The sequence below is a fragment of the Vicugna pacos genome, chromosome 6 (genome assembly GCF_048564905.1).
Source record: "Vicugna pacos chromosome 6, VicPac4, whole genome shotgun sequence".
NCBI classification, from domain to species: Eukaryota; Metazoa; Chordata; class Mammalia; order Artiodactyla; family Camelidae; genus Vicugna; species Vicugna pacos.
Genome location: NC_132992.1, coordinates 69178364 through 69194582, shown reverse-complemented (window position 1 = coordinate 69194582; position 16219 = coordinate 69178364). Strand labels below are relative to the sequence as shown.

Below are 16219 nucleotides of genomic sequence, written 5' to 3'. Positions count from 1 at the left end.
GAAATAAAAGCTCTAAATGAATCAAGGGATATGCCATGTTAATGAACTGCAACAGTCAACATTCTAGAAACATTAATTTACTCCCCATTTGGATTATGGATGTAATGTGACCAAAATCTCATCAAAAGATGATTTTTAAGTTTACACAGTAATGCAAATGGCTAAGAATAGCCAGAGTATTCTTAAATTAGAACAAAGCTGGAGAACATGTTCTACTGGATATCAAGACTTACTATTAAGCTATATTAATGAAGACAGTGTGGTATCGTAGAAGGACAGGCAAACAGAACAGTGGAAGGGGCTAGAAAGCAGAGAGGGACCCACATATAAGTGATCACATATTTGATTTATAACAAAAATGACATTTCAGAGCAGTGGAAAAGGAGAGACTCTTCAACAAGTAGTGCTGGGTTAACTGGCTATACATATGGAAAACAAAATAAATATAGATCTCCTTCTTATGCCACAGATTTTTTTATCTAAATATAAAAGGCAAAAAATAGGGCTTCTATAAAATAAAATGGGAAAACCGCTCCATCACCCTTAGGGTAGGCAAAAATTTCTTAAGCAGGCACAGAAAACATTAACCATAAAGGAAGAGACTGATAAAGTGGATTATTAAAAGTAAAGTCTGCTAGTCATCAAAAGAGGGTCAAATGGCAAGCTACAGAATAGGAAGAGACATTTTAAACACATATAACTGGTAAAAAATGTTTGTATTCAGAATCTGTTTTTTAAAAAAAAATCTCCTACAAATCAGTAAGACAAAGATAGACAATCCAACTGAAAAATAGGCAACAAACTTTGTCTACATACAAAAGATTAAGTGAAAGTGTTAAAAAAAATACTTAAAAGTCGCATCATCATTAGTCACCAAAGCAAACTGAAATCACAGGGAGGCACCACCACTATGACTCCATAGTGCATATACTTGGAGTCACAATATTACGCCTTTCCACTTCTGGAGACAGTAAGACTTCACAAAAGAAAGATCTATTCATAAAGCTCACCAGGCAGAAATAATATTTTCTTATTCTTAATTGATCTAAGAGAAAGGCTAAAATTCAAGTTTGACAAGTGTTGACAAGTATGTGAAGAAACTGAGACACTCAGAAACTGGGGATAGGAGTATAAACTGGTACAACCACTTAGGAAATCTCTTTGTAAGGACCTCCCAAAGTTGAACACATGTCCCCATATCCCAGACATGGTTTCAGGTGCATATCAAACAGAAATGCGTTCACATGTACACCAAAAAACACACACAAAAAAGTTTATAGCAGCATTATTCATAGTAGCCCTAACTACTATGTCCCAAACACCCACCAACAATAGATGAATAAACAGTTGCTGAAATGTTACAGAATGGGTTACTAGACAGCAGTAAAAAAAAATAAAGTACTGCCACATATCACGTCATGGATGAATCTCTCAATGTTGTGCATAGAGTTATACATATATGTAGAATTCCATATATATTTCATGTATTTCAAAAATGAGAATGCTGTGGTGTTAGAAATAAGGTTAGTGGTCACCACTGGGGAAAGGGTGAGGCAGGTCGTACCACTGGGAGGATGCATGAGGTAGTTTCTGGGGGAATGGTAATATTCTATATCTTAATCTGGGAGTGATAACGTGGATGTATTTACTGTTTGAAAATTCATTGAGCAATGATTTGTGTACTTTCCTGTAAAGAGGACAAATATTCTGGGGAAAAGATACAGCAACTCTGATTCTCAAGGTGGCACTAGAGCCATCTCAGGTACAGCCATGCAAAAAGTGATATAATTGCAGGGAGATGGTTGCAGGGATGATGGAGGAACCAGAGGTTGTGTCTGCCACTGCTGTATACATACACAGTCACCCCTAGGCATAGACCAGGAGCAACAATCACTGAATGAGAGAGCTGGCATAGAAGGGAAACAAGACTGGAAATGTACAACTGGAGGAATCTTTCACATTATCCAAAAGCTTTATTTTGGACAGTGAAAGTCTTCCAACTCTTACAAAATATCTCAGAATTTCCAAAGAGTAGTTGAAATACTTTGCACTTGTTCTTAATAACTTAATAACTTTCTACTGCCCAGCAAATAAAAGCAAAAGTCCTTCAGCCAGGTTAAAAGATTGAGGTAGTTACTATATCCTATTGCCCAATACATACATACATATATATATATGCCCAGTATAAATATATATTAATTTTACTTCTTCTGATAGAGAGAGACGGGCTGTGAACTGTCCTCAGCAGAGCATACCATATCACTGGACACACTGACTAGACCAAGGTAGACATATGACTCTGAACAGGATCAGTCAAGGTCCTTCCCTGAGACTGAGATAAGAACACTGGAAGAAAGCAAGCCCCTTCCCTGTGGGACTGGGCTGAAAGGACATGAGGGGAGGGAGGTTAATGACCACCTTCTTTTCCTCTAGTGTCGTGGAAGGAGGAAGTCAAGACAACGAAGTCAAGTAAGAAGTGCGGATGGTGTCACTTAAGTCCCTGGATCCAACCATGACTGAATTCCCAGATATATGAGTCAGACAAATTTCTTTTTTGATAAATTGGTTTGAGTTTTGTTTTAGTGCAGTTGTTTTGGTTTTTGCCTACATCCAAGAGAGCTCTGAATCACCATTATCATCATCATCATCATCATTATATATGAGGCATTCAAATCTCTCAAGACACAGGCACCAATTTGCATTTCTAGTCTTGTCAATTACTATTCATCCTCATATAACCAACAACATGACCAATTTCAACCACAGGAAACGCAACCAAGAATTCCCAATAACTTAAAACAACCTACTCCCAAGTGCACTTTTGATAGCCAACTGGTCATTCCTGTTAAGGATAATTAGAAAATATAAGAAACTAGAGATTAGAAGCAGATTTTCTGGGTTTTTTTTTTTTTTAAGTGGGGGAGCGGGATTGTAGGCAGATGGCAGGCTGGGGAAGTGGTTTTTGCAGAGAAGCTTTTGAAAGCTAAAGGAAGCCAAAGAAACGACAGCATATGCTTTGGCATGAAGCTCAGTACCCTATGCGTTGGGGTGAGACATCTGAGAACTTCCCAATCAGTCATGCCAAGCAGTTAAATAAAGTTCATCCTAAGATGGATCCACTTTACCCTTGAGCCACAGGAAGATCTGGGAGTCGGCGGCCAGCCTCTCAGTCTGCAAGTCTAAAAGGCACTGAACGTTTGGACGGAGAGCCTGACATGGTGGGGGGAAATGCCCGTTTGCATGGGAATTGTGGTTTGACTGTAATAAAGCAAAACTACCTACAAGCCTTTCACTGCACAGGAGAGACCTGGAAAGTAGTGAGAAGTAATGAGAAATGCACTGTTTGGTTATCTCCATTACCAACATAAGGTGAGGAAAATGTCATTCAGTCTACTTTGTTTCCTCATTTTACTTTCATTAAACATAAATATTAAGTCAACAGTTTTGCTTACAACCTAGACTTCCCCTATCCCTGTTTCCCCTTAAGTTCTAAGTTCATCAGCACGGACTTCTCTGCCTGCAAGGTCTTTACTGGCTCGCAGTAGAGGGGTATTAAAAACTCTTTGCACGTGTTGTTACCTCTGTCCTTTTACTTACACTGAAATGCCTCAAGCACACCTTGGCCATCTCTGTCCCCTGCCACATCTCTACAGACTCCAAATGCATTGGTCCTCCAATGTCCAGTTCATCCTCAGTGAAATCTCCCAGGGGGAAGTAACCCCCCCCATGCCAGGTATACGTGCCTGTCTTGCCACGTTCTGTTTCTCCATCTTCCCCCCACCTCACCCGCCACCACAGAATTTTAAACCTCTTGAAAACAGGAACCATATCTGATTAAACATCATCTAGAAAAGGGTCTTCAATAGTGGGACCACTGTCTTTGTGGACAAGCAGGACAGGGAGCGAAGAACAGCAGAGGCCTTGGACCAACCGTGACCTGAGGCAGAAACACTACCCCGCCTCACGCCACCCCCAACCCCAACCAATTGCGGACTAAACCTCAGATTTCCAGCAACATTCTTTCAGGAATGCCCTCCAAGCAGTCACAGCTTCTCAGCCCTACTCTGCACCTGGGGAGAACGCAGATCAATGGCATTAACCTGCTCTGTCTAACGTCACATACCCTTGGCTACAGACAGGAACCAGCAGCCAAGCCCCTAAACTACCTGCCATTCTGAAAGGTAATGTGCCTTCCCCCCACCCCCCCCAAAAAAAAAAAACTTAAATGTAATCAATAAATGTATTCTTTGTGAACGCATCCTTTCTATTTTGACCAGCTGCTGAATCAGTCTGTGTTTTAGGATGTATAGTCAGCAAAATAATATAATGGCAGCTTCCTGCTTGGTTTGGAATCTAAACACAGTATCACTTACACAGCAGCCTAAGGGAAAAACACACAGGATGTTTTTTTAAGTTGTTGTCTTTCTTCTATAGAGGTCACGAGCAGAAAAAAACCTAGTCAGCTCAAACAAGTGTTTTGCTTGGATTGGGCAGTATAGATCCATATATTTTTCTAATTGGTACTCGTTGCTAGTGGTTAAAAATGGCTTAAAAATGGATGACGACAGGGCTTTCTGAGCAGCACATACCCTTTGGTTTAACACAGTCCTCACCTGTCCCTCATGCTCCCAATCCTGAGGTCCAGCACCAGGTGCCACTCAACATCACTGTGGCTGTTTGGCTTTTAGGAAAAAGAAAAGTGTTGTCCAGTACCCGTGTCTCCGTCAAAAACGGGGCAGAGCACCCCAGGTTTCAAGAACACTGGGTATAAATACTTTACTTTCTGGGAATAAAAACTTTCTATGTGTTTTACACATAAACAGGGCATGTTTTTCATGGAAAAACACAAATTAAGTTACCACTGTGAAAGAAACCCCCCTTGTTTCACTCATCTGCTTTACTTAACTGGCTCTGTGTTGGGTTTGCAACCCCTCTTCTAAGGCTTTTTCCTTCTTTCATTCATTCCACAAATTGCTCTTAAGCAATTACTAGGAACAAAAATGTGTGACAGATGTTGAAGCTACAAGACAGAATAAAACCGAGTCCCTGCTCTCAGGGAATGTACATTTTAGTGGATGGAGACAGAGAACAAATAAATACATCTAGTGCAATGTCACAGTGATAAACCTCTGAAGACTAGAGCAGATAAAGCAGAAAAAAGAGCACTACAAAGGGGCAGAAGTTACTATTTTTGCTAGAATAGTCTGGGATGACTCTTGATGTGAAGATTTTACAATTTTCTTACTCTGAAAGCCAACTACAATTGGTTTAACAACCAATTATTATTATTAACATCTCTCACCTGAAAAGCTTACTGTTAACCCTCTCCTCACCTATGAAATTTCTGCCTATTTCCCAAAGCCTCTCTCCCAGGTCTGATCATACAATGTTCCCTCTCTGTACTGGGCAGTACTTACTGCTTTCATCATCTATTTGCTACTTAATCTGACTCGCAAAATTCCATGCATTCTTTTCTAAAACTGTCTCTTAACATCCTTTATTTATCTTCTAATTATTTCTATCGTGTCTCCAAAACAACGGAAATGAGCTCAAGGGAAGGGTCTCTGTTTATCCCTGACCTTGTGATGTATCAGAGTCCTGGGATTTGGGGTCAGATAACATCTGAATTTACATCTTGGTTTCTCCACTCAGTAATGATCTGACCCTAGGCAAGTGGCTGAACCTCTTCTTCAGCTTCAGTTTCTTCATCTGTAAAATGGGAGTGATACCACCTAATTCTTATTAAACGGTTTTGATCTACAAAAAGCTTTCCAAATGCTGACTTGTATTTTACAAGATCAAGCCATCACTATGACAGATCCATAGCTCTGTAGGATGGGCAACTTTCAGTTTAGGAAACCAATTTTTCTCAAGTATTTATTATGTGTGTTGCCTTTTGATGTAGGCAGGATAAAATTATGGTTAAAAACAAAAACAAAATAGACCATAGCCCAGTGGGACAGGGCATTGATGTATAATTACAAACTAGGATGACAGCCTCACTATATCATGAATCAGGTGGATCTGGCCAGGCAAAATCAAGCAAACATTTAAAATGGGGGTTACAACCATTTGCACATTGCATCCTCACTTGTACCTGTCCATGCACCTATACCCAGACCAGTCCCCACATCCACACTCGGAAAGGTCCATGCACCCACACCTGGTCCAGTCCACACATCTGGACCAATGTCAGTCCATCCTTCCTTCCATTTTCAACCACCCAGAGTGGTCACTCTCCAAGTCAAAAAGTCAGCAAATATTTACCAAACCCCTACATGTGCCAAGCACTGGAAGATACACCAAAGAAATCGAGGAAAACAGCACAGGGCCTTGCCCCAGGCGCGGGTCACAGTCTAGCACAAGAGGTGTCAATACAGCCACAGCCCCGATTTTTCACTTCTCTTTCAACTGGGGATTCATGGCCTTTAGGCTCAAGGAAACAGATGCATCTCTGGCTGCCACAAAAGAAGATCATTCTCACACTGCCTTTCCATGTAGAGTTTCAGCCACTTGCTTTCTTAACTCCAGTGTTAGAACTACAGAGCAAGACTCTCCCAGAAACTGGGTGTCCCTCAAATGCGGGGCTGATACAGCAAGTCCTCAGAACAGAAAAAAGCTGGAAACCATTGCTCTGAAATACTTACTTCCCAACAGACTGACATTGGCAGAGATCATGGAGAGGATGTACCTTCAGTTGACCTGCCAGCTGGACCTGGGCCCAAGGGGGCTCTTCACTCCTCCCCGCTCTTGAAGTGTACATTCTGGCCACCGTCCCAGGACGGCCACCTGCAAAGACGTAGCCTTGAGAGAGTAAGGTGTTGAAACCCTCTGGACTGAAGACGTAGCTGAGCCCAGTTAGGGACTCAAATATAAATATAGACCTAAAAAACGTAAGTTTTTACAGTTCTGGCAGGTGCGTGTGGAGAGCCACTGGTCTTGCAGCACCCGAGACAAGCTCCTGATGTAAGTTTCCTTGCTTATTACACCTACCACCTACCAACCTGGAGCGCTCGCCTCTTCCTTTGGTTTCCTTGCCCTCCCATTATGGGGTCAGTTTCAGAGTTCACCAAGGGAACTCCTAGGGTCGCGAACCAACAACTCATTATCAAAATTACCAGAAAACAGCAAGTGTGGTGTAACAGGGCCCATCTCCTCCAGCTCCTGAGCCTGCTCTGCCCAGCGCGCTGATGCACGACATCCTGTTTCCTCCGACGCCACATATACTCGACGGGTATACAGGTGAGGACACTGAGGTTCAGAAACACAATCAACAGGGTTTAAAATGCTTGTGGTGCTACTTTAAGAGCAAGCTCGCAGTTCTTTGTAGGCTCGGGGCTGCCCTGGACCGGGTGCGGTAGCTCGGAGGGCTACCGCCTGTCCACATGCATACAGGATGCTCGCATCTCAGGAGGCTCTGATTGACGTAGGCTTCCCCCTGCACAAGAAAACAGCCTCTAGGGTAGGACAGATACCAGTGAGTAAGGGAGCTCTGCTGTACAAAAACTTAAAAGTGGCTTTTTCTTTTGAAGGTTTTACCTACGTATTTCGGAAAGCCAAGACAGTTGTCTCATCACAACTCATTTGAATAGCCTCAGTTATAGAAGCGTCTAGTCTGTTCATACTCAAATATTTACACATTTTTCAGTTTCCAGACATAAAAATGGCTGTCCTCTGCACTCTATGTTTCTAGCACCAGAGCGGAAGAAAAGGATGAGTTTTCTAGTCAAAAAGTAGCCTCACAAGGAAGACCAACATGTTCTGACTGGGGCCATGGCCAGCCAGCTGGAACCTGCCAGCTAGCAAATGCATCTCAATTCCCTCTTCTCTTGTTTCCTAAGTCACGAGATGGGGACCTACCCCGGAAAATGGTCAAGACGCTCTAACGAACGCTGTTCTACCTTTTGTGGGGCGAGAGGGAAGAGTCTGGGCCATTACTTGCTTTACCCCTGCCTTGGTAGTTAGGATAATTAACAGAGAATTTCCTCCCGCCTTTTGCAGTGTGTGTGTGGTAGGAAATGAATTGCCTCTTCCAGGTCTTAGGGAGGCCACAGTGAAGACTTGGATAAGTTTTGTGGTTTGTAACATCTCAAGCAGGTACTCTGAGTTGTTACTTAATGTAACTCATTAAGTTTAATGTTCATTTTAACTGCCTACTTGTAAGCAGTTTAGCTCTCCTTGCAGTCGGAAGAACTGGGTTTCATGACTGATTATTACTCTTATTACAGACTTAATGGTTCCAAGTTCTGGAATGGGTATTTCTTTTATCTTGACCCTTCAGAAAGTTTTTCACCCATGGAGAAAACTGATATTGATTTGACCAATGTTTACTGAGCACCTGCTGGCAGGTACCTTGCTGGGCATGGAGCAGATGGATGTAAAGAACAGTGTTTCTGCCCCCAAGGAGCTGACCATCTAGTCCTCAGTGTGGTCTCCAGACCAGCATAATCAGCATCATCCAAGGATCATTACATTAGAAATGTAAATTCTCAGGCCCCAGCCCAGACCAACTGACTCAGAAACTCTGGGGGTGACCCCCCCTCCAGCCATCTGCCCTTGAAAAAGCCTGCTTCAGACAAAGATCATCCTCATCAAATGTCAAAACAACAAATATGTGGTTAGCTTATTGAGCTAAATCTAAAAGTCTCACCTGTCCTTTGAGAAAAGAGGCCCAGAGGCCTAAAGCCAGGTGAGGAGTTGGTGGAAGAACTAAAACCAAAACTCACATCTCCTGCCGCCACCCCGACTCCTGCATGACCAATGTTCTTTCTATTTCTATTCTGATGCTTTAATCCCTAAATCTAGAGAGAGCCCCAAGCATTGCCCATCCAAAGTGCAAACCTTTGTTTTCATCTGCAAAGACAACAGAAAAACAGAGAAATTACTCTCCTTGAAAATAAAGGCCACTAACAAAAGTTAAAATCTGATCTATCGAAGCCATTCAGTAAATTAGCCGTCATTCTCGAGACCTTTAACAGACATCCAAGTTCCATTTACAATTTGGAAATTGGGAAGGGGGTCAGGAAAAGAGTAAAAACACAATGAATAATGTGATCAAAATATAATCTAGAAGAATAGACAGTATGCAGAAACGTCAACAGCGGTTCACCTTCTGTGGGAGAATTACCAATCGTCTTCCTTTTCTCCTTTGTATTTTCCTGAATTTTTCCCAATGGTTATTTACTACTTTTGTAATCAAGAAAACAGTAAAAACTGTTTTTTGAAATGTGACATCTGTATCACTCAACATAAAGGTTTATTTTGTAATTCTCTTTATTTCCATACAGTAGGATAGTGTGTGTGTAGTAATTATTTACATCATGCCATTTGTTATCATGGAGATGAAATTCGGTAAATATATTCCTTCCAGCTGGCACTGAAAATGAAGAGGTTAAATGCTTTCCTAGGTTCAAAGCACTATGAATTGAGACGAGCTAACTGTGAAGCTAAAGGAAAAATGAACCCCAGTATTGAGACCTCTGAGAGCATCTCTCTTGAAAAACATTGATGTGACACTTGGCTCCTTATTCACATCTCCCTGATGTTTAACCCTGGCACAAAACAGAAGGTTTGGAATTCCTGGCAAAGTCTTAAGAGTTCAGGGGATAAAATTCATGGGAGAATATCAGAGAAATAAGAAAGAGAATGATCCTACTTTCACATAAAATTCCATCCCTGTGGAGAATCAGACATCCAAAATTACTGGCAAATTTCTTTGTCCTCAATAATCACAATTTTTTTTCTTTCTCAAGAAATGTTTGCCCATTAAAAAAAAATCTATGTTGGCTATCTCATTCCACAAATCAAAAAGAAAGACTACCTCATTTAAAGAGACATTTCTGCCACAAAAACATTGTGGTACTGCTTCATTTGGTAAGATAAATTTGTCACTTGAAGAAAACCTGGCATTGTTTTACTGAAACTCTCAGCAGTATAAACTCAGTGCATGTTAATTAAAGTTTCTTAAAGGAGACAGGGAAATAGAGTCAAGAACAAATGTAATTACTGCGGAAAAGGAAATGCCAGCCGCTATCTACCTCATCAAAATGCCTCACAATAACTGACATTCCTAGAATTTACACTTTCAGGGAAGGACAAATTGTCTGGAGTAAAATAGATGTATCATATATACAATATATTATATATATAGTAATATCCCAACATTTACAGCATGTAAGATAGCCATATCTACACAAGAGTTTAGCTTGACTGTAGTATCAGGGAACTCGGAATTTATCATCTTGGTTTTCGCTGTTCAGCATGCAAGCTTTTGCTTACAAAGGTGTATCTCTGAAGACTCTCAAATTTCCCTCAGTCCTCTACTTGCTTTCTGTCACAGGACAACCCACCCACTGCAAAATTAACAAATTAATAATAAGGATAAAGAACATAAAGACTATACAACTCACAGAAAGTTTCTCACCAACCCCTCCATGCCCACTCCAGACAAACTACCTGTCCACCTGTGAAAACTGACCTATAAAACAGCCTTACCTATTAAGCCAAATCTAATAGTTTCGGTCTAACACTTTTTGACAGGACACACACAAACTTGAAGCTCAGTCTCTAACTCCATTCAGACATGTTTAAGCCTAGTTCTTACTCTTCCATCTCTCATCCCCCTCCCGCTGCTGAGAAAAGGGTCCAGTGTTAGGTTTTACCTACTACTGCTTATTTTTGCAGTTTTACTTTGGGACTGCTAAAAGGTATTGATCAAAAGCTACCTGCAGATCTAGCTAGTGAGCATTGATAAATGCTGAGGAAACAATTCCAAGCCAAGAGCATGACCCAGAACATCTTCAATTTGTAGCAAAGAAATGCCACTCCTCTCCACAAGAGAGAAATAACGTTCCTATTCCACCGAATAATTAATAATAATAATAATAATAATGATAATTAATGATAATGATAATAATAATAATAATAATACTATATAGCAGCTTTCATTCTGAACAAAATTTAATTTTCTGGGTCACTTCCCTTCCCTGTCTCACTAGGCCACTTCTTACGCAGCCTGACAGTGTCTGTAAACATGGTCCCTTCAGGCAACCCGTCTAGCTGTCATCCTTCAAGAGCAAATACCTACCGGTCCCTTTTCTGCCGCAGTCCCCAGACAGCCGACCTCACCGCCCACCCCTGCCCCCTACACCTCACCGCTCGCTTTCTTTGCTTCCAAACCACAAATGGGCGAGCTTATTTAGAGAAAAAGTTAATGAACGTCCGCTTTTGAGGTAAAGCCGTCCTACCTGTGATCACAGGATCAGAAGAGTGGAAGCACCTAAAAGCCTGTACCCTCTGCAAGCTCGTCCCGGCCGGTGAGCGCCTCACACCCAGAAACCCAGGAACATGATTTATATGCAGACCTGCACCCATCCCACACAACTCCACACGCCAGCTTGCCTAACCACTTATGTAAGCTCGCGCCTCTACAGTCCCAAACTGCACACACACACGCACACATACACAAACACACACACACGTATCTGAAGTGGACAAGCATCCACACCCAGGAGATGAAATGAAATCGACGCACATAAATTTGCGGGTGAGGGACATACCGTTTTAAAGCATCTTTCCCCCCATTTGTTTCCTGACCATTTTTATAACAACTACAATTACCTTAGCAACCAAAGAATTGCCTTGACTCCCCCTCCGGCTTCTGGATTTCTCCTAACGCCAAGCTTGCGCCAGGTTCATGGTAAAGCTAGAAGAGCCCTGGGATCGAGGGGCCGGCAGCCTCTTAAGGGCGGAGGGGACGTCTCTGTCCGTCCCCGCGCGGCTCTGCAACGTCTCGCCTGCTTTTCCGAGTTTCCGCGGTGGCGAGCGCCGGCGCTCAGCGAGCGGACTGGGAAGCCGGGGGCCGGCGAGGAGGCGCGGCGGGTCGCATGGTGCCAGAGCGCGGGGCGCTCGGGTGTCTCCGGCGCGCTAGGGCGGCCCGCTCTGCGCGCTCCCGGGCGCTCGCCCCTCGCCCGCCTCTCGCGCCCCAGGCCGGCGGGGTCCGCGAGCTTGGTCCGCCCCCTCGGCGCCCGCCCGCTCCCACAGCTCTGGGAACCCCGCGCCCCAGCGGAGCTCCTGCCGCTGAGCAGGGCCGAGCGCAGGAGCTGCCCCGACTCGCGAAGCCGCTCAGCTCCGCCGCTCGGGAGCTGCTGCAGCGGCGCCCGCTGTCGGGTGTCGGGCGGAGCTGCAGCCCGCGCCGCGCGCACCTGGGCGCCGGCACCTGGGCTCCGACAGGCGCAGGGCGGGGCGGGGCGGGGCCGAGGCACCTGCGCGCATCCCAAGGGCGCCGCCGCCCGGCTCACCTGTTACCAGCGCCGCGGAAGCGGCAGACGGAGAGTTGCCCGAGAAAGGGGGTTAAAAACCAGAAATTTCTGAAAACTCGAGCTCCGGCGAGAAACCTGGCAGAGCGGATCAACGAGTTGGAGGCTTCTTCCGTCAATTCCGAGAACAGGCCGCATCTGGAAACTTCGGTGGCGTCAGAGTTGTCTTAGGGATTCCTGGTTCGGGGTGGTTTGCCCGGTAGCTTTTGAATCCCTTGCTGACGTGTAGCTGGCGCCCTCTAAATTAAAACGGGCCACTGCAATCGTCAGGGATAGTATTACTAACCTCGTCATTTTTATTGATTCAACATTTACACCACCTGCTGTATTTAGAGTGTCTTATGATTCTTCTGATCTGGAACACCACAAAAGAACTTTCAGGAAAATTCAACTCTAAATAATCTTGGGGAAAGAAGAACAAAAGTTGAAGACAGAAAATGAGAAAGGGTAACTTGAACTGACAGCATTCTTTAATGTGGGAGCTTTGAAATCTGATGTTTAGTTAAAGATTTAGGAAGCTGCTAGTGGAAAGAGCAAGTTTGTTGCTGCTGCACCGTAACCATGGGATTGGTGTACAATATCAATGTTACTAATATCAAGAATAAATTTAAGGGGGAAGAGTATAACTCAGTGGTAGAGCGCATGCTTAGCATGCACAAGGTCCTGGGTTCAATCCCCAGTACCTCCATTAAAATAAATAAACCAAATTATCTCCCCCCATCAAAGAAAGAATCAGTTCAAGATTTATGCTTGAATTGTATTGTCTCATCAGTAAAAATACAAACAAACTTGAATATAAAGCACCTGCATTCCATTAAGGATGCATAACCTGGACTCCCTTCACAAGTGTGGGTCCAGAGGTTGAAATCTAAGGACTCCTTCCCAACATACATCTCCTTTGCCACCATTCTATATTGATTAATGGATATATTAATTTTTTATCCAACAAACAATAATTAGCACATGCCTTGTGTTAGACCTTGTACTAAGCACTAGAAATAGATGATGGAACAGTCCCTGCCACCCAGGCCCCCTGGCCTAACAGTACACAATATGTGTGCATTATCATGGGCTAAGTCCATGTCACAGGTGTCACCAAAACCTAGAGGAAACCTACAACTGAAAGAAACCACACTCAGCCCAGTAAGTAAAATATAGTTTCAATAGATGCCCCCGTTCTTTCATTTGTTTAAGTTGAAATAGAGAATTTTTCCTTTTGCAAGTGTAGCATCTGGCTTAGGTATGGCTGAGAAGCTGACTGGGGCTCCACACTTAGAGCAGAGTCTGCTTAGTGAAAGATGGGTGGTGATTCTTTGGGGAGCTCTGCATTTCTGAGACCAGTGGCTTCTTGAGGGTCAAGTAGAATGGAACAACTACATGGAAGTATAAATAAGGGGCTCCAGGTGCATCTGAAGAAAGGCCTTTCTGTGTACTTCCCTTAACACAGTAGCATCAAAAATTATAAAATAATTAGGAATAGGTTTACCCAAGGAGGTTAAAGATCTGTACACTAAAAATCCCTAAATCCCTAAAAATATTCATTCTCATTAACATATTATTATTAATTAGCCAGCACAACACACTTATTAATTAACATCACAGCTGTAATACTTGTGAGATACCATCTGATACCATCTTAATCAACTGGCAAAAGTTTTCATAAATAAAAAGCAGTAATGGGATAGAAAAGTCAACCTTGTGTTGCCTCCTAATGTACTAAGAAGGCAGCAGTACTTCTTATGCTTAAAATATATGTCATAATGAAACATCAGAAAATGCAAATTGAGGGAAATTCAAGTGACTGGCCTGTATTCTTCAAACCTGTCAAGTCTATTAAAGTGAAAATTGTTCCAGATTGGAGGACGCTAAAGGGACAGCTAAGTGTAAGAGGTGATCTTGAATGGGATCCAAGACCTATCGATGACATTAAGAGTATAATCAGCGAAGTCTCAATGCATTCTGCTGAATTAAATTGGATCAATGTTATTTCTCTGATCTCGAGATTGTCCTGTGTTTATTTAGATTTTTCTTGTTTTTAGAAAACACACACTGAAGTATCAGCAACTTACTATCAGATGGTTCAGAAACGTTAACAACTTGTAAGGTGTAAGGGAACTCTGAACTCTTTTTGCAACTTTTTCTGTAATTTAAAAATGATTTCAAAGTAAAAGGTAAAAAAAAGGTAGATTACCAAAAACAAAAATCTCTTTTCAAAATCATGGGTTTTCTTTAAGAATCACCTCACTGTTAGCTGTACTGAAAATAGGATTTGATCTACTACTTTGTGAATATATAAAACAATGTAATTCAGCTCAACATTTCATTCATTCACTAGAAAATTATTTCTTAAGGGCATGCTGCATATGAGGGTCTTTCCCAAAACTCATCTGAATTATAAAATAAAATACAATTCAGGTAAAATCCTGACTCCTTTTTTTACTTCATTACCAAGTGAGGAGTTGCAGAGAAGACTGCAGTAGAGTTGATTGGGATATAGCTCTCAAATCAGGTGACAAATTGAGCAGAAGAATGAAGGTAAGGTGACGATTTAGTTCCAATAACAGCATTGGGTGGGCGAAGGTAGGAAATATGGTTACTATCCATGTACATGATGCATGTGTTTATGGCAGTGGATTTGGGGAGGCTAATTTAAAGTTTGGTACCACTGGCCTTTCTCCTAGGATGGTGGATTTGTGACACTTGACAGTTGAAGCTGCTTTTCCTCAAACCCCCACATTATCTTTTTCTCACTCTTTAGTGTAGTCCTCTTTTTTGAGAGTTATGAGCTGTTTTCTTTGGCAATAAAAAGAAAAGAAGATTCTGAGTAGGTTTTGCCCCATGTTAAATTCTGAAAGAAAATACATTCCCTGGTTAGATATTTTAGAAAAGGGTCTTTTGCAAAAGGTGGCGATGAAGAGCATCTGATTGATTGCCCAGGTCCAGCTCACAGGTCAACCAGAGGTCACACCCTCTCCATGACCTCCTCCAACCATTTGTGACCTGTGGGATGCATCCCTTCTAGAATGCCCAGCATTTCTGTTACTTCCAATTGCACAGTCTCCTTCTCAGGGGGAGGTCTTTGGCAGGCAAGCTAATTACAACATGAAGTGGATTTTTTTCTCTTTCCAGTACAGTTACACAGTTTAGTACTTGACCTGTGCCTTTGAAAATCATATGTCTGGGAATAGATGTGTTTATGTCATGGGCTAGAATGGTAATGTTCTGAAACTCAGAAGTAATGTTATGTCAGAGTGGAAGGCATATTTACAAAGTCCAAGTGCTTAATAATCAAGATGCAGGGAAATGTATGTGTACAGCCAATGCACATGGGAGAAAATTTACACCAACAATAATAAGTATTCAAAAGCCCACACCAGCCCCAAGAGAACCATAGGATTCTCTTTATACCAGTTGTTTGGACCAAGCTTCTTCATCAGATCACCTCTTAGGCACTATTTCAGGCACCACTATCCAGGATCTTGTGGTCAAAATCATCACAGAATACTCTGTGTGATGTGACTTGAAATGTCTGACAGATCTCCTCAACCAAAAACATCTGTTCCTTACCTCCACCCCGTCCCCTCCTGTTATGTTCTGGGATTCCCAGTTTTCAATAATCAATTAGGCATGTTTGTTCAGGACCATGGTAAAGTCAGAGATGTACTTCAACAAGAAAGATCCTTTACTGAGGTAAAATCTGTCAGTTACAAACAGGTAGCCCCCCCCCCCAAATTGAACACATAACACCCTCTGTAAAATATGGCAAAGCTTTTTTCTTAATAGAACTGTATTTTAATTAATTTAAGATCTTTTGCAAATATTTAAGAACCAGAGCTCAGCTCATAGGGTATTCTCAGCTCTCTGCAGAGTCTTGTGTTTGCCAACTCCTAATTGATGTTCTG

The 16219-nt window shown here is 42.5% G+C and overlaps 1 protein-coding gene across 6 annotated transcripts in view; it reads right to left on the bottom strand.

Moving 5' to 3' along the window:
* Window positions 1–16219, bottom strand: part of RGS6 (regulator of G protein signaling 6) — a 498121-nt gene that overhangs the window by 466901 nt on the left and 15001 nt on the right. For 2 of the 6 annotated variants that reach the window (XM_015241459.3, XM_072963359.1), the window contains exon 1: window positions 11620–12125. The exons of 2 other annotated variants lie outside the window; for them this stretch is intronic. The gene's annotated coding sequence lies outside the window, so the exon portion shown is untranslated. Of the gene's footprint in view, window positions 1–11619; window positions 12126–12299; window positions 12401–16219 lie in introns of those variants that run through there. 2 more of the 6 variants (XM_072963355.1, XM_006206910.3) reach the window with 2 other exon arrangements.